An 18,669-nucleotide genomic window follows, 5' to 3' on the forward strand; every position below is an offset into this window, starting at 1 on the left:
GGAGCAAGTACACACAGGCTACCTAAAACTGTACTGCACATGGGTCCTTAGATATCAGGACTCAGTTGTATTGTTAGGAAACTTGTCCTAACCTCAATGAAAGGCAGGCTTTTCGGCAATTATAAAGGAAGCAGATGGCAATTTTTTAAAAGTTTTTAATTACACTTTTAGTTATTGGGAGGGATGCAAAGCACGAATGTGGAGGCCAGAGGAAGAGGCCCTGTGGAAGTCAGTTCTCTCCTTCCACCATGTAGATCGGTCCCCCAGGATTGAACTCAGCTCATCAGGCCCAGAAGCATGTATCTTTGCCCACTGAGCCATCTCTCCAACCTGTGCCTTTTTCTTCTCCCGGAATGGAGAGGATCATCACCTCCAGCCCTGTGAAAGACTGAGTTTATTGTTGCCACTCTTGGGAGCATAGGTGTGGAGTTCCCAGAGAACAGATAGATGTGGCACTCCAGCACCAGAGGGACTATGCTCATGGCACAGCGCCTGGACTGGTGATTCTTAGGGAACTGAGCTCTTGCCTCCTCCACAGCTCCATCCCTGGAGAACTGTTACCCCTGTCTGGGCTGGAAGATAAGCACACCTGAGCAGCCCAAGGTCAGCAGGCTGGCAATATAGGAGCCACATCAGCAGCCATGGTCACCCATTCCAGTGTGCTCCTCCCCCAGCCAGGCATGCTCCTCCCAGTGTGCTCCTCCCCCTAGCCAGCCATGCTCCTCCCCCCAGCCAGCCATGCTCCTCCCAGTGTGCTCCTCCCCCTAGCCAGCCATGCTCCTCCCCCCAGCCAGCCATGCTCCTCCCAGTGTGCTCCTCCCCCTAGCCAGCCATGCTCCTCCCAGTGTGCTCCTCCCCTAGCCAACTGTGCTCCCAGTGTGCTCCTCCCCTTAGCCAGCTGTGCTCCTGACCTCACCCCACCGGCACATCCTCCTAGGAACAAGGACTTTGGTCACTGCAAATCCGAAGTGTCCATAGGGTGGCTGTGGTGGTGGCACCATGGGAAAGAAGTCTCCGAGACAAGGCGAGGGCATGACTCACTGCCATGCTGCAGGCCTGTGCCAGGTCAATCAGAGGCAGTCTGGGGTGCCCGCCTACACCAGACTGTGGGATAGAGTCCTGGTGAAGACCCTCTCTCAGGGAAGCTCCAGTCCTCCCCCAATCCTTCCTCATCTCCCCCCTCCTTTACAGGGCACAGGCAAGGAGATAGTCACCTGACAGGACAGCGGGTGACTTCAAAGCCCTTCCCAGCTTGCAAGGGTGGGTGCTCTACAAATCCTCTTCCTGGAGCCTGCTCCCTCCTGCCCAGCTCCTCCACCTGCTAGCTAGAGCCAAGGCACCTCAGAACTGGCAAAGCCCCTTCGCAAGCCACTGCTATGGACAGTGGCCTCACAAGAGCCTGCTCTGCAAGGCCAGGCTTCTCCCCAAACTATCAGCCCTGCAGCAGTGTGGAGAGCAGAGCGAGGCCCTCCCAGGACCGCTCCCTCAGTGACAACCCAGGGGCTCCGTTGTCAATCTTTCCTTGGCCATCCCAGGGAAATTATCCCCAGAGAGGCTGGGAAAGCCCTGGACAGCCCTGGAGGGGAGCAGAGCCTCCCTGGCTCAGCCTTGGGCTCTAGGCTGCAGGGCCATGAGAAGCACAGCGTCAGCTCCTCAAGGCCACTTTCCTGCACCCCAACCTCCTCCCAGCCCTCACACTCCTCACTCACCTCCCTCACACGCCTCACACTCCTTCCTCCCTCCCTCCCTCCTTCACCCCTCCCTCTTCTCATCTGCCTACCTCTTCCCTCCTCATCCACACTTCTCTTTTATTCTCCCTCCTCCCTCCTCCCTCCTCCTCTCACACTCACCCCCTCCTCCCTCCTCCTCTCATACTCACCCCCTCCTCCCTCCTCCTCTCATACTCACCCCCTCCTCCCTCCTCTCACACTCACCCCCTCCTCCCTCACATTCACCCACTCCTCCCACCTCATCTCACACACCTTTCCTACACATTCCCTCCCCCATTTTTCTCACAGCACACCTCCCATAGCCCCCCTCCTCCCACCATCCCCCTCAACCCACAGACCCCTCCCACAGCCCCCATCCCACAGCCTCCCTTCGCCCACAGCCCCCTTCCATAGCCTCCTTCCTCCCACAGCTCCCCTCCTCCCACACCATCCCACAGACCCCTCCCACAACCTCCCTCCTCCCACAGTCACAGTCCTCCCACAGCTTCCCTCTTCCCACACCATCCCACAGACCCCTCCCACAACCTCCCTCCTCCCACAGCCCCCCTCCTCCCACAACCCCAACCCACAGCCCACCTCCCAGACTCCTCCCACAACCCCCCTCCTCCCACAGCCCCTCTCCTCCCACAACCCCATCCCACAGCCCACCTCCCACAGACCCCCCCCACAGCCCCCCAAAACCCCCCTCCTCCCACAGTCCCCCTCCTCCAACAACCCTCCTCCTCCCACAGCCCCTCTCCTCCCACAACACCCCTCCTCCCACAACCCCCTCCTCCAACAACCCCCCTCCACCCACAGCCCCCCTCTTCCAACAACCCTCCTCCTCCCACAGCCCCCCTCCTCCCACAACCCCCTCCTCCCACAGCCCCCCTCCTCCCACAGCCCCAACCCACAGCCCACCTCCCAGACTCCTCCCACAACCCCCCTCCTCCCACAGCCCCTCTCCTCCCCCAACCCCATCCAACAGCCCACCTCCCACAGACCCCTCCCACAGACCCCCCACAACCCCCTCCTCCCACAGCCCCCCTCCTCCCACAACCCCCTCCTCCCACAGCCCCCCTCCTTCCACAACCCCCTCCTCCCACAGCCCCTCTCCTCCCACAACCCCCCTCCACCCACAACCCCCTCCTCCAACAACCCCCCTCCACCCACAGCCCCCCTCCTCCAACAACCCTCCTCCTCCCACAGCCCCTCTCCTCCCACAATCCCCCTCCTCCCACAACCCCCCTCCTCCCACAACCCCCCTCCTCCCACAGCCCCTCTCCTCCCACAACACCCCTCCTCCCACAACCCCAACCCACAGCCCACCTCCCAGACTCCTCCCACAACCCCCCTCCTCCCACAACCCCCCTCCTCCCACAACCCCATCCCACAGCCCACCTCCCACAGACCCCTCCCACAGCTCCCCCACAACCCCCCTCCTCCTACAGCCCCTCTCCTCCCACAACCCCCCTTCTCCCACAACCCCCTCCTCCAACAACCCCCCTCCACCCACAGCCACCCTCCTCCCACAGCCCCCCTCCTCCCACAACCCCAACCCACCTCCCAGACTCCTCCCACAAACCCCTCCTCCAACAACCCCCCTCCTCCCACAACCCCCCTCCTCCCACAACCCCATCCCACAGACCCCTCCCACAGCCCTCCCACAACCCTCCTCCTCCCACAGCCCCTCTCCTCCCACATCCCCATCCCACAGACCCCTCCCACAGCCCTCCCACAACCCTCCTCCACCCACAGCCCCTCTCCTCCCACAACCCCCCTCCTCCCACAACCCCAACCCACAGCCCACCTCCCAGACTCCTCCCACAACCCTCCTCCCACAGCCCCTCTCCTCCCACAACACCATCCCACAGCCCACCTCCCACAGACCCCTCCCACAGCCCCCCCACAACCCCCCTCCTCCCACAGCCCCTCTCCTCCCACAACTCCCCTCCTCCCACAACCCCCTCCTCCAACAACCCCCCTCCACCCACAGCCCCCCTCCTCCCACAGCCCCTCTCCTCCCACAACTCCCCTCCTCCCACAACCCCCTCCTCCAACAACCCCCCTCCACCCACAGCCCTTCTCCTCCCACAGCCCCCCTCCTCCCACCCCAACCCACAGCCCACCTCCCAGACTCCTCCCACAACCCCCCTCCTCCCACAGCCCCTCTCCTCCCACAACTCCTCTCCTCCCACAACCCCCTCCTCCAACAACCCCCCTCCACCCACAGCCCTTCTCCTCCCACAGCTCCCCTCCTCCCACAACCCCAACCCACAGCCCACCTCCCAGACTCCTCCCACAACCCCCCTCCTCCCACAGCCCCTCTCCTCCCACAACCCCATCCCACAGCCCACCTCCCACAGACCCCTCCCACAGCGCCCCCACAACCCCCCTCCTCCCACAGCCCCCCTCCTCCCACAACCCCCTCCTCCCACAGCCCCTCTCCTCCCACAACCCCCCTCCTCCCACAACCCCCTCCTCCAACAACCCCCCTCCACCCACAGCCCCCCTCCTCCAACAACCCTCCTCCTCCCACAGCCCCTCTCCTCTCACAACCCCCCTCCTCCCACAACCCCTCTCCTCCCACAACCCCTCTCCTCCCACAACCCCATCCCACAGCTCACCTCCCACAGACCCCTCCCACAGCCCCCTCCCACAACCAGCCTCCTCCCACAGCCCCTCTCCTCCCACAGCCCCCCTCCTCCAACAACCCCATCCCACGGACCCCCTCCAACAGACCCCTCCCACAAACTCTCCTCCCATAGCCCCCTCCTCCCACAGCCACCCTCCTACAGCCCACTCCTCCCACTGCCCTTTCCCACAAACCCCCTCCTCCCACGGCCCCACTCCTCACACAGCCCCCTACCACAACCCCCCTTCTCCCATAGCCCCATCCCACAACCTCCCTTCTCCCATAGTCCCCCTCCTCCCACAGTCTCCCTTCTCCCATAGCCCCTTTCTCCCACAATGCACCTCTTCCCACAGCCCCCCTCCCACAGACCCCTCCCACAGTCCCCCTCACATCCCCCCTTCCCACAGACCCCCTCCTCCCACAGGTCCCCATTCCACAGCCCCCTCACACAACCCCCTCCTCCCATAGCCCCCCTTCTCCCACAAACCCCCTCCTCCCACAGCCCTCCTCCTCCCACAACCCTCCTACTTCCACAGCTCTCATCCTCCCACAGCCCCCACCCCACTCTCATCCCACACCCTCCTCCTACTCCCTCTCCCATTACCTCCCTCCTCCCCCTCCTCTCACACCCTCCTCCTCCCACTCCCTCTCCTGTACCTCCTACATCTCTCCATCCTCTCACCTTCTCTGTCCTTTCCCTTTTCCTTCCCATAGTCCTTTCCTCCCAATATCCCCTCTCTCCTGTTTCCAGTTCCTTCCACCCTGCCTCCCTGTCCTTCCCTTCTCCATCCTTTCCTCCCCCTTGCCCTCTTCCCTCTTCCACCCACTCCACCTTTCTCCCTTTTCCCGTTCTACCTCTTCTTCCCCACTCCTTCTAGTAATCCTCCCTCCTGCTCACCTGTCCCCATCTTCTCCTTCCTTCCCTCTTCCTTCCTCTACACCCCATCTTTTCTCCACTTCCCCTGACTCCCTTTCCCTTTCTCACTCCCCCCTCCCACATTTCCCTTCCTTTGTCATCCCCCTCTTTCCATCTTCCTCTTTCTGGAACTTTCCTCTCTTCTCCCTCTTCTCACCTCCCTCTCCCCTCTCTTCCATTCTTTCCCCTTCCTCTCCTACTCTCTTCCCATTCCACACACCCCCGTCCTCCTCTAACCTCCCCTCCACTGTTTCTCCTCCTACCTCCCCAATTTCTTCCCATCTCCCCCTCCCTCTCTTCCTACTCCACCTCTTCCCTTCCCTCCCCAGTCCACCCCCTTCTCCCCTCTTTCCTCCTCGCTTCCCTCTTTCTCCCTCCTTTCTCTTCTTCCCACCTCCCTTCCCTCCCCTTTCTCCTTCTTTCACTTACTACCTTCTCCCTCCCTCCTCCCTCTCCTCTTTCTATCTCTTCCCCCTTGTCTCCTCCCTCTTTACCCCACTCCAATTCTCTCCTATTTGCCCCTCTTCCCCTTCCCAGTCCTTCCCTTCCTCTCCCTTCTCCCCTTCCTCCTCCTCTGTTCTCCCCTACCCTTTCTCTGCTTATTTTTCTTCTCCTTCCCCTCCCTTGTATTCTCCCCCTCCCATCCCCCTCATTCTTCCTCCCAGCTCCCCTTTCCCTCATCCCCTTCTACCTCCCCATCTTCCTCTTCTCTCCCTCCTTTTGTTCTTCTCCCTCCATTCCTCCTCCCTCCCTCAGTCTAGCCCCACATTGCTGTCCTCTTTCTCCTTCATCTCACACATTCTTGTGGGTCCCCTCTTCCTTCCTGTCCTGTCTTCCTCCAAACCTGCCTTCATTCTACACACTCCCGAACCTGTCTACCACTTATAGGCAGCTCTAGGAAGCAGGTCCTACATGGTGAGCTGGGGCTATCGGTGGAATTTGGGGGCTGGATTGCTTACACCAGAGCTCCCACCAGCCTCAGCCCACCTAGCAGGATGCTTCATCCCTTAGGTGCCCTGCTGAAGCTACCCAGACACTAGGAACTAGCTCAGACCAAAGTGGCAGTCCAGCCTCACACCCCAGTCCCTCGGAGGCTGCCCCACTGACTGAAACCAGGCAGGACTTTATGATGCAACAAACAGGCACCTGTATCCGTGTCACCCAGATCCCCTGTTGCCTCATCGGGGTGGGGTCCCCTGGGGGATGGCCAGCTGCACTGTGCCTCCCCCCCAACCCCACCAGTAGTCCCTTCCACCAGCTCTGCCGCCAGCAGCTTATCATCAGGTAAACTGAGGCTGGAGGGCCAGTGGGCTCTGTCTAGAGTCTGGGAGGTAGAGTGGGGAGGGGTCTCCAAGGGAGGTGGTAGCTGAGCCCCTTGAGGAGTCAGTTGGTTAAATGGGGCCCCAAAGCAGATACTTATTGGGTATCCCAAGAGCATGCTCAGAGTCCCAAGCCTCAGTCTTCCCATCAAATGGGTTTACCAGGACTCTGTCAAGCTATAGTCCAGTCCTCTGTCCAACCCCTGACCAGTCAGCCTTTGCTGCCCAGCCTTTTCTCGTCCTGCCAGCTGATGGCCCCAGGGCACTTTCAGCCCAGGTCACAGCTCACTGTGCTGGCACCTGTCTATCATGAACCCAGACTCTTGCACACAAGCATCCATCCTATGGACAGGCTGGTTCCTAAATCACACAGAAGCCAGATGGCCCGTGAGGAAGAGGACGCCAGAGTCCAAGGTAGTTGGGAGCTACTTGCCAAGCCTCCAATCCCTTGGCCTTCCACGGCACCCTGCTACTTCCTGATGTGATGCGGTGACCACAGGAAAGTTGGCTTGCCTCAGTTTCCCTTGAGCATAGACTTGCCAGCACACACCCCAGGATCTGCATGTCCTCACCACCACACAATCTCGCCACACCTTTAAAAGGCCTCCAGGGCTGACAGCATAATTCCTAAGCCTTCAAATTCACAACCGCGGGCCAATGAAGCTGGCTCTCATCTTGCATGTGGCCCTGGGTCCCCCATTGCCTTGTGAAACTCTGCTTCTGACAAAGGTGCCACTGGGGATGGTCTGTGGGGGGGTGGGGGGCTTCTGCACCACCCCTGCTCTGCCCTGCCCTGTCCTCTTGTCTCCCACCTTCTGCTTCCTGTGCAAAAGTCCGATGTCCTATGGCTGGTATAGCCTATAGTCACAGGCTGGGGCTTAAGACCACAGGAGAATCTCTTAGCAGGTAGGAAAGTTGAAGACTAGAGCCCAGCAGCTCTGCCCATCTCAGCCCCAGGATTACTCTTGCTGGCTCTGCCATCCTCAGTACTAAAGGCTGCCTCAGCCCTAACCTCAGGCTAAGAGCTAACCAAACCAGGTTAATCTCATTTCAAGGCCCTCGATTCATCTGTGAAGATGCTTTTCCCACACAGTCAGCTCTCAGATTCCTGGGTTAGGATGTGGGCATATGGCAGCCACCAACACTTAGTGACACCTGCTCCCTCTGGTCGGGGTTGATGGTGTCTTACATGGATGTGGGTCTGCTGTAACAGTTCATGTTACAGACTGCTGACGCACGCACGCACGCACGCACGCACGCACGCACGCACCGTCTTTCCCCTTTCACTCACACTATCTCCCCCTGCCCTGTCACATCCTTCCCACTGTTATTGTAATAACAGGAAAGATGCAAGAGACAATATTCTAGATAGTGACTGGGGGAGAAGCTGATCAAGCGGCTTAGAGAGTTAGACCTGGGGCCAGGCTGGGGCCCTTGAGCATGCCTTACCTGCTCACTAAAGTCCTCCTGTTTCTCTGCACACCAAGTCTGCCCTGTTCCACCCTTTCGTCCCTTTCCTCCTAGGGTTTTCTAATCTCCCCCAGTCCGGTGCCCTGCACCACCCATAGAGACTTATCCCTGCCTATCTCACCCTCCCCCAGAACCATGAGGTGGTAGCCCTGTGAGTTCTGCACCCCTCAAAGCTCATCTGTGTACCTGAGCACCAGCAGAGCGCTGCCCTTCCAAGCCTAGTCCCTTTGTGACCTCCATTAAGGTGCCTCCCCTCAGGCTCCCCAGCTAATAATACCTGGATTTTGCCTTGTAAGCCAGTGCCTAGCATCCTTTGGCTCCTAAGAGCCTCGTGCTGCCCAGATCACCCTTCCTCCACCGTCTGACAAACCCACACCAGGGCTTCGGCACCCACCCGACTGGGCCCCTCAGGCCTCGGAGCCCAGCTTCAGCTCGTAGCCCCCAGTCTAGTTCCCTGGCAGAGCTGGCCATCTGGCTTTCTTACCCCAGGGTCAGAAAGATCCATCCCTGAGAGGGAGAAAGGGGAAGACACCCTGCCCCACCCGCCTGGAACTCACATCCCAGTGTAGAGGATCACACGAACACAGGAACAGGTAAGTGTGAAATACACGGAGGAGCAGCGGGCGCTCTGTGAAAAACGCGGATCTGTCCAGTGTGTGGGTGCACCTGGGTGTGTATACACACCCGTGCAAATACATATGGAGGCCAAAGGAAGACTTGGGTGCCTCCCGCTGTCATTCTCCATTTTCTTTTCCACCGGGCTCCTGAGTGCTGGCTGGGGGTAATGGCATTTGCAGCTCTACCCAGCCTTCCCACTACACCGGAAGCTCAGAATGTTTTGAGCCATCTCCACCCCCTAACAGCTGGATGATAGGCATGCACAGCCATGCCTGGCTTCTATGTGGATTCAAGTTCAGGTCCTCTGAATTCCTGCCTTGAGAGTGGGCTTACCACTGAGCCATCTCTCCAGCCCCAGAAAGCACTATTCTATACAGGGCGCTGTGGTCTCACTGAGGAGACACTGTTCACAAGGAAATCTGCAAACAGAAGGAAGAAGGGTGGACGGTCAGAGCGTTGTGTGCCAAGGGAATGGAGGCACGATTGTCAGGCATGCAACGAAACCATCCAACTCCCGAAGGGGTTTTCAGAGATGATGGTGTGAGATTTGCTATGGGTCAGGGTGAGTGAACATGGAGCCTGTGGTCAGGGTGAACATGGAGTCTGTGGTCGGGGTGAACATGGAGCCTGTGGTCAGGGTGAACATGGAGTCTGTGGTCAGGGTGAGGATGGAGCCTGTGGTCAGGGCGAACATGGAGTCTGTGGTCAGGGCGAACATGGAGCCTGTGGTCAGGGTGTGGATAGAGCCCTAGGAGTCTGGGCTTACATGGAGATGTTTGAGCCACTAAGATAGGAACTTTTGAGGGAGGACACCCAGCGGAGGTGGGGACTGCTATGACATGGAAGTGGCTGTAGCTTCCCCACCTTGAGCAGTCTGAGCCCAAGAAAGGGGACCTGTGGGCCTCCTGGGGGTTCACCTTCTGCTCTTAGCTGCTCTCCCTGCCCTCTGCCTGCCCTGAGCACCAACCACACCCAGCCATAAGCAGCCCTGGCAGTAGCCAGGGGATCACCGAGGGAACACTGTATCCCCGAGCTCCAGGGCCACAGCCCTAGTGCCCTCAGAGCCCAGCAAGGTTCATCGTCGCCAGCCCACCCACCTTCGGTTCACTGCCGTCCAGAGTAGGACATGGCCATCCTACAGTACGCCCAGTTGTGGGCATGGCGGGGGGGGGGGGGGAAACACTTGGGCCACATAGGAGACAACCAGCTCACCACAAAAGGTTTGGACAGGACCCAGGAAGGTAGGACCTTATAGCAGGGGGTGCCTTCTAAAACGAGTGTGCAGGCAGGAGGGAGGGCGTAGTCGGATAGAAGACCAGGAACCCAACCCACTTGGCCTAGAACTCAACCTGGCTCTTCCCTGCTGGTAATAAAGGTGACAATATGGCTGCTGACACCCTTGCCCCGGCTCTGGTTCCGTTCCTCTCCTCAGCTCCTCTCTGGCATACAGAGGCTGAGACTCGGAGTGCTTGGACCACTTAGCCAGGATAGACAGGCCCAGGTCCCCACCATGCTTAGGGGAAAACTGTTGTCACCACTGTCCTTTCTTGAGCCCACTCCCGTTCACTGTGGGGCCCTGTGGTGGTCCTCACGCTCACCCTGCTTTTCATAGCCCCTCCCCCACTGTCCTCCAGGCCACAGGGAAAACAGCCCTGCTCCCTTCCTGCCCTCCCCAGACTAGAACCTCTCTTGTTCACCCGATAACTCGATATTCAGAGGCCCACGTGACGTGTCACCTTTGTGGACTGTCCAAGGCACAGCGGGGACCATCCAGCAAGGCTGGCCCTGGCTAACCCATCCCACAGGGCAGGTCACTGACCCTGCCACTATTGCCTGCATCTACCCACATGTCACCCTGGCCCTCTCCTTAACCCCCTGCTCGTAAATATGCAGGAGATCACTGAAGCATGCCTTAAGCTGGCTTGTCTCCCTGTGCAACCTCGGAGAGCACTCTTCGGAGCTAAATGAAGTAATGTTTGCTGCTCCCCCACCCTACCCACACCTTCCCATGAAGCTTCAGTCCTTCGCACACCTGTCCTGACACTTCCACCCTCAGCAGAAAGACTCAAAGACAAGCCGTGTGTAGGAGCTAAGGGCTGGTATGACGATGGCAAACCAGTGTGGCCAGAAACGCCTGCTCTCAGGCAGTGAAAACGACTCGGCAGTACAGCAAAGAAGCCACTGAACCATCCTGTTCAGGGATCAGATATTCACGTTTAAACTGTGTGTCAGTGTTCGGCCAGGTGATAAATGAAAATAAAGTCAATTCTGATACTTGAGGCAGGAGAGTGTCTACAAGGGGTAGCTCAGATTGCATCCATAGTGAATGTTGGACCAGATGGGACCGGTGAAGCAGCCTTGGCCATGGATAGACAGGCCCAGGTCCCCACCATGCTGTCACTGACCCCTTCGTATCCTCTCTGCCCCCTCCTGTGCCCCGTCTTCTGCCTTCACCCAGTAGGCAAACTCTACCTACCTGTCTATTCACGTGTGTTCACGTGCAACCTTGGGCACCCTTCCCACCTGCCTTAGGGATTCTCCAACAGGAGAACATGCCAGGGCTTCTTTAATGAGTCTCTGTGATTGACACTTGGCTGGTGGCCCACATTGGGCCTCCATACAGTGCATAGCTTCTCACAGCCGTCACCAAAAGTTTGTGTGTGTGTCAAATGCCTAGCCAGGCACACAGACCATGATTGGCTGTCTCCAAGCCTCATGGTTAACTGGTGACCTCCTAGAGGACCTATGACTGTCATACCTACTGGGGACTGATGTCACCTTGATCAGCAGCTTCCTGTCCTCAAATTCACCCCACTCTGTGGTTTCCTGTTGTTTGGTCTCAGAGACATTTATTCTGAAAATTCTGAAATCTCACAGGGAAGGCTGGCCTATGGAGGAAGTGGCTGCAGTTAGACCAGATGGGTGGGCATCCGTCCATCCACTCCCCAGCGCTCCCCCTTAAAGGAGCCTGGCATACTAAGGACAGCAGCAGCAGGAAGCTTGAGCTGCCTTAGGGTTATAGAACAAATGCTGTGAGCCCTGAGGACAGTCTGACAGGGAAAGCAGAACCACAGTGGGAGCCTGGCCAGGCACCCAAGTGAGGAGGCACTGCCCTGGCCCACGGGAGTGCCAGCCTGTTCAGGCCCAGCATCCGGGGCCTGTTATTAAGTTTCCAGGAATCTTGGTGACTCGGTTGTTACGTACACCTGCTATTAAGGATTAAATGGTATGAACTAGAAATTCACACATTCATAAAGATGAGACAGGCCGGCTGGTCCCGTCCACTTTCCCCCTGCCTGAGTTCGCCAGGTCTCAGGGCTCTATGTCTTGGAGTAACGGTGTCCAGTCAGTCATGGAATCTCTGTTCCACTTTGTCTGTCCTTCAGAAGCCCCAAGTGTCACTCTGGCCATGTGAACCCAGCGGTGGAGGTTACACCACAGGAAGCAGTACACGATACAGCTTTCTTCATCACCCCAAAACTGGTTCTTGCTTTTCTAAGGATTCGTTGATTTTTTATTTATTGTTGGGGAATGGCACATGTGTGTAGGTCAGAGGACAATTTCAGGAGTCAATTCTCACCACCCGCCGGGTAGGTCCCTCCCAGTGCTGAAACTCAGGTTGTCAGGTTTGGCCACAGGCACCTTTGCCACCTGAGCCATCTTGCTGGCCCCAAGAAGCTGATTCTTAAGCTCTTGCCAGAACCCAACTCCTGGCTCCTCTCATCCTATTCGTCAACCTCTTGCCTTAATCAAATGTAACCAGAGAGCAAGCTTGCGTAGTGCTTGGGCACGGGGTTCCCCAGGGTTCAGTCTCCCAGGACTTGAAGAGCGCCATGAAGGAGTTAGGTGTCAGGGAAGCTGGTGGAGTATGACTGGCAAGCAGCTTCTGCCCCTCGGAGGAAAGTCACAGTGCCCCTGGATTGTACCCCCTTGCCAGGCAGCAGCACCTTAGTGCTGACCTGGGGACTGGTATGGACCTTCTTGGAGGTGTGGATGCTCTGCTCATGTGACAGACACTACCAACTCATGTGCTGTCTGCCTTCAAAAATAATGACGTTCTGGTTAGGCGGTGGTGGCGCACGCCTTTAATCCCAGCACTCAGGAGGCTGAGGCAGACGGATCTCTGTGCGTCTGAGGTCAGCCTGGCTAGCTCTGGGACAGCTAGGACTGTTACAGAGGGGAAAAAAAAGATGTTCTACTTGAAGAAACAGACCTTCATTTTGGATTCTTCGTCCCTTCCTGAGTGGGTTTTGGGTGACCGGGGCCTGTGGAAGCTCAGGCATCAGGATCCTGGGGGCTGTGGGAAGCTACTGAGGCCTTCAGCTAGGGCTTGGGATTCAGTGAGTGTGGGGCTGGTTTGCGTCCCTCATGTGTTGCTGATGTCAACGGAACCCACAGTCAGGACTAACCTACCTGCTCCAGCCCACTCTCCTGACGGACAGAGGCTTTGTGACATCGCACCACCCAGGACAGAGGGGTGGCCAAGGGTGTGGCTCCCTGTGGAGTGCGGTGATCCTGTGAGCCACAGTGTGTGCCGACTACAAAGCCAAGTGAACCAGTGCACGGCCCTGACCAGGACCGTGGCTGACTCAGTATTTCAAGAATATTCTAGGCCTGGAATGTCAAGGACGCTTTGCTGAGAACAGGAAGTTGGGGCCTTGAGGCCTATCTGTCTGCAGAAACCAGGAACTCAGAGGCAAAGTCATGGCGAGGAGGGAAACAAGAGGTCAGAAATCGGGGCAGAAAAGGCCAGGCCCAGGCTAAGGACGAGTCCAGATATCAGGCAGGGTCAGCCAGCCCCAAATGATCTGCTCCTCAAAGCGCAGAGTCGGATTCGAGAAAAGAGCCCCACGCCAAGGGAATGTTCTGGTCTCTGTGGCCCCATTTACTCCAGCACTGAGAGGAGGTTAAAAACCAAAGTGAGGGCCTAGTGGAAGTCCTCCAAGGGGGCCAGGTATGCCCTCCCCAAATGCGGTGGGGTCACAGAGATACCCGTGCTTTGCCCACGGAGCTCACAGCTCACCGTGTTCTTGGCCCCCTTCTCCTGACAAGGACCCAGAGGAGGCATGCACCTGGGATACCAGCTGTGCCTCGGCCCAAAACTGCCTGCAGAAATGGCTGTGCAAGGAGTGTGGCCTGTGTCTCCCCAGCTGACACCAGACTTTGCACCGCAGAAGAAAGGAGGAACTGGACCACTCTGAGAAGCGGAGAGAGTCTCCTTACTCTGGGCCACAATGCTATGATCTTGGATCCCACCAACATCCTGCTCTAGACCTGAGACACCACTGCCGGCCCACACACCTCTGCACACACACAAAGGTGCACACTCCCACACGCATGCAACATGCACCCATGCATCGACAAACATGCACACAAGCACATACCCGTGTATAGGCATGTGCACATGGAACTCTCCAGAAAAGCTCTCCAGAGGAAAGCTTCCACTTCCTCCTGAGGACAGGAAGTAGCTGCGACCTTGAGGCTTCCTTGGGACAGTTGCCAAAGTTCATGACCCAATCAACCTCCTCCTCTCCAGTCTTCAAAATGTACGTGGAGGTGCATTTTGCTTGGCAGCCTTTGCTCTCCTCCTCTCCTGTCCTCGTTGCTCTCTCTCAGGCTGCTCCTAGCATGGCCAGCCTGGTCAGCCTGCGTATCTTCCCATGCTTACGTGGGCAGTCACCACCAACAGGTCCCTGGCACAGCACAACACCAGGTCTTGAACTTCTTTGAGTCAGTGAGGGTGGGAGCTTTAGGCCATTGCGAAGAGCAGTGGCTGTCACTCAAGTGGAGCACATAGGGCTGAATTTGATCCTGAGTAACCCTGTCCCTGCTTAGACCTCAGCTTCTCCCTCCAGGAAGTGAGGTGTCATCTTGCTGTTAATCTAGATGCCCTATGCCCAGAATTGTCTACCCTGCCATTAGCAGGCAAAGTATGGGGCTCAGCAAGCTCAGAACCCCTGAGGTGAGAGCATAAGATGAGAGATCTTATCTTGTCCTTGGTTGGGGAGATGTCCTATTGACAAGGCAGAGGATGGTGTCACGCACAGGAAGGAGGTCATGGAGGTCTGGAGTTGATCCAGAATCCTTGACAGCAGCAAACAGGCCTGTCCTGGAGCACACACTGATGGCAGCAGAGCCAGGCCAGCGAATGGTGTCTGACCTCATGCCTGGGTATCATCTCCATGAGCGGGGAATGGACTGCAGAAGAGGATGTGTGGACCACAGTTCCTCTCCAACCCCGACGGCGAGGCTGCCCCCACCTTCTACCCATGTACCAACTGTGCACAGCCTCCAAGCTTGCCCAGGCCCGACTGGGCCTCTGGCATGCCTTTGTAGAAAGCCACAGCAGCCAAGGCTGCAGGACAGGACAGACTTGCCAGCACACTAGGCTAAAGAAAAGCAGGCCAAGATCCTGGGCCTGCCTGATCCTGCCTAGCGGGGCCGTGTCAGTAGGGCAGGAGGTCCGCTACTCAGCCAAGGCCCCTTGCTCCCACAGTGTCTTAACTCATGCTCAGCAGAGTGTCCCTGCTTAAAGATGGGTGTGTCCCTGATCCCCAAGGGAACCTTGCAATGTTCCCACTGTGCCGTGCCAGTGGCCTCCATAATGAACAGTCATGAAGGTGTGGTGGCAGTGATACTGGAGATGACGGCAACGACTTAGAAACCTTTGTGACTGTGTGGCTTCTGCCCAGAATGCGAACCATCCTTCCAGACCAAAAACACCCTCACGGAGGCTCTGCTTCGAGTTTGGAGAAGGAGCCTCAGAGCCTGGGCAGCCAGCCTCCCCTCCCCTGACAAATCCACCCACCTCAGGTTTCATCCCATTTGGCAACCAGTCTTGGTGGTGATCCTGTAGTGTGGTCTGGTTTTCTCTGCTTCATCCCAGTGGCTCCTTCTCTAGGTCACGAGCCACCCTGGTCTGAGCCAGTGGGGTATGAGGACCAGGCCAAGCCAGGATCACAACCAGGCAGAGTCCAAGCCCTGGGAAGCATAGCCAGTCCAGACTTTCCCCAGAGTGGCAAGAATAAGCCATCTCTCAGCTCCACCCAGCCCCCTGCTCTTCACTCTGGTGGGCCTGGGAAGGCCTTGTGCCCATCTCTTTGCCATTAAAACAGACGCCACACTACCACAAGCTCCATGCCCCCCATGTCCTAGACTTGTGGACAGCTGGACAGGTAGACAGGCTTCGCAGCCCCCATGACTCAACTTGAGCCCTCTCACGCTCTCGTCCTCTCCTGCCTATGGCCTGCCGCACGGGTGTCCTCCTGCCCACACCGCCCCGTTAGAGTCATGGCTGCCCTACGGACTTCTCCACTCATCTGCAGCCTGTGGTCAGCCCCAGCTGACAGGTCAGCCGCCGCCAGTGGAGTCCACACCACAGGAGTCCAGAGTGGCCACTAATCTGGGCTTTTCTATTGGGACACCGGTGGCTCGACATATTGTAGGACACTATTGCCACCCATGCTTGACTTTGTAATCCATCCCCCAGTGCACCAGTGCAAACCCCATCACCTTCTCGCTGGCCAGCTCTGGTGCCATCCCCACCTCCCTGGGCCAGCCCCCACATCCAGGCAGCCCAGAAACATCAAGGTGGTTTTCCAACCTTGGAATCCCTGCCAGCCTCAGGCTTCCTCCGGCGATCTGCCTAGCTTCAGCAGGGGCTTATCATAGAGCTGCTCTGTCTTCCCTCTGCCCAGCTCCACAGCCCACCTCTGCCCTGCCACAGAACCTTCCCCAGGGCTTCCAGCCAATCCACCCACTCTACCTCCCAGCTCTCTTTCCAAAGCTCCCTTTTGTTTTTGGGTTTTTTTTTTTTTTATCACCCTGACACACAACACTTAGGCAAGACACACTTGTTGGCTCACACGGTCTCCTTTGACAAATGGAAGCTGGCTGGGTCCATGTGGGATGTGCTGGTAGGTGATTTGGCATGAGCCCAAGGCACAGGCAGCTGGAAGATGCCACACCTGGGGCTGTCCCTGCTCATCCCAGCAGGAGAAGCAGGGATTTACCCAGGGAAGTGTGCCCAGGCAGCATACACGAGGCAGGGACAGAGAGCAGCAGCAGAATGCAGACAGAGTGCCCACCTCACTTAAGAAAGCCTTGAGCGTTGGGGCTGGGTCTCTAGGTCACATCCTGTGGACTGTCATCAGACACTACTGAGCTGGAAGCAGTCCAGGACAGCAGGGATGCCTGGGAGGCAGCAGGGTCTAAGTGGGAAAAACAGGGTTTCTTGTGTAGCTCTGGCTGTCCTAGAACTCACTATGTAGACCAGGCTGGTCTCAAATTCACAGAGATCTGCTTGCCTCTTCCGAGTACTGAGATTAAAGGCATGTGCTACCACCACCTGACTGAGATAGCCTCTCTTGCTTCCCACATCCTGTCACAGGAGCCTGAAGCCCAGAGCCACCCTCCCAGGCCATTCCCATGCTTGGTATCGAAGCTCTTCTGTAGAGAAGAGAAAGGCCCTGGATCTAATGCCAACCCTCTCTGTGGCCTTCTGCAGGTCACTGGCCTTACCTGCCCTAGAAGGAAGGTCTGTGGAGTTTACAGAGTCTGATAAAGGCAACAAACAACAGACTTTATTAACTACCACACACAGGACCAAAACAAGAAGGGGACCAATGGCTGCAGTTGTGTGGGCCAGAGAGCAAACAGTTCGATGGCCCAGCTTCCTGGAACTCCCTGGGCAATGAACTTGAGCAGGTCACGACTTGTTAGCTGGGAGTGGACGTGGGAAGATGTTGGTCAGACAGCCAGGAGCCTAAGGTCTGCAGACCCCTCCTTTGCAAAGTGCCTGGGTCCTCGTCCCCCAACAACCACTGTCCCCTCTGATGAGTCACACATAGCAAGACCCTCAAGGACTGGGTCCAGGGAGGTGGGAGGCCTGTGCTGAAACTCCAGGCCTGGAGACAGATGCCTCTTCCAACAAAGTTCCTTCCCAGGGCCAGGGCAAGGAGTTATCACCCTAGGGCCTCGCCCATGGCCCCAGAGTGGCTCCATCAGGCAACTGTCACCCTTTGGCAGTTTGTCACAGACTGAGGCCTGAGGTGGAGGTCTCACCCTGGATAGCTGTGGCTCTGAAGTGCGATCAAGCATCAGAACCGTCAAGAAGTCTCGGAATAGTGTGAGTGCTGGGCTTCCCTGCGCCTGCTAACCTGCTAGGAGCAGGCAAGCCTGGCAAGCCTGGGGTTCACAGGGCTAGGTGCTGGGAATGGCAGGCCACTCAGTGAGTCAGAAGGGGCTGAGCAGAAAGGAGGGGTCTCTACCCTCTGCTGAGAACCTACAGGGTGTCAGCAGCCAGAAACCCGCCACAGTGGGCAGCAGGCATCGCTCTCCCTGCCTTGCAGATGAGGACATGGAGAAGTAGGTTTCTCTAACAAGACCAGAGCCAAGATGGAGCCCAGCGTCTCTGACTTCACAGACAACTCATTTGTTTTGACTCCTCGTGACTAGAACAAGGCTGTCCTTCCTGGAGGAAGGGTCTTCACCTTTGGCCAATTCAAAATTATTGCCAAAGATTTAATCATAGGAGCCAACCAGGTGCATGTAACGCGACATCAGCAGGGTCACCCTCCAGCATGTTCTAGCAGTCAACAGGAAAAGCCGGAAAGCCGCAAGACCTATAGGGATGTATAGAATGCTTGTCCAGCACACATGCTACCTGGGTTCCCTCCCCAGAATTACAAAATGAACATGGTGGTAGGAACCTGTGATCCCGGTACTCGGGAGGTGGAGACAAGGAGGATTGGGAGCTCAGGGTTCTCCTAGGCTCCACAGCAAGTCAAAGCCAGCCTGGGCTATGCTGGGGGAAAAAAAGGAGTGAGGGTCAGAGGGGCAACAGAGGGGCAGGTCTCATTACTTCAATGAACAGTTGATTATTCGCTGGGCAGGTGAGACCCTCTGCATGAATGAATCTAACTGAAGGACAGAAAATGCTTGTCTGGCCAAATCGCTTTTTTGCCTTTTGTTTTAAAAATCTGTTTCTGCTTGGTGGCACAG

General features: G+C 57.3%; 1 long non-coding RNA gene across 3 annotated transcripts; it reads right to left on the reverse strand.

Moving 5' to 3' along the window:
- Positions 1-138: 138 nt before the first annotated feature.
- LOC119802009 lies at positions 139-17,218 on the reverse strand. Of its 3 annotated transcripts, none has more exons than XR_005283333.1 (5): positions 17,188-17,218; positions 16,755-16,877; positions 1,215-1,321; positions 912-1,104; positions 139-378 (listed from the first exon to the last, which is right to left on the reverse strand). It is a non-coding gene; the product is annotated as an uncharacterized LOC119802009 (long non-coding RNA). The 3 variants fall into 3 exon arrangements; XR_005283332.1 differs by having other exon boundaries at positions 1,215-1,325; XR_005283331.1 differs by lacking the exon at positions 1,215-1,321.
- Positions 17,219-18,669: the final 1,451 nt, after the last annotated feature.

The sequence above is a fragment of the Arvicola amphibius genome, chromosome 15, assembly GCF_903992535.2.
Source record: "Arvicola amphibius chromosome 15, mArvAmp1.2, whole genome shotgun sequence".
Lineage (NCBI taxonomy): Eukaryota > Metazoa > Chordata > Mammalia > Rodentia > Cricetidae > Arvicola > Arvicola amphibius.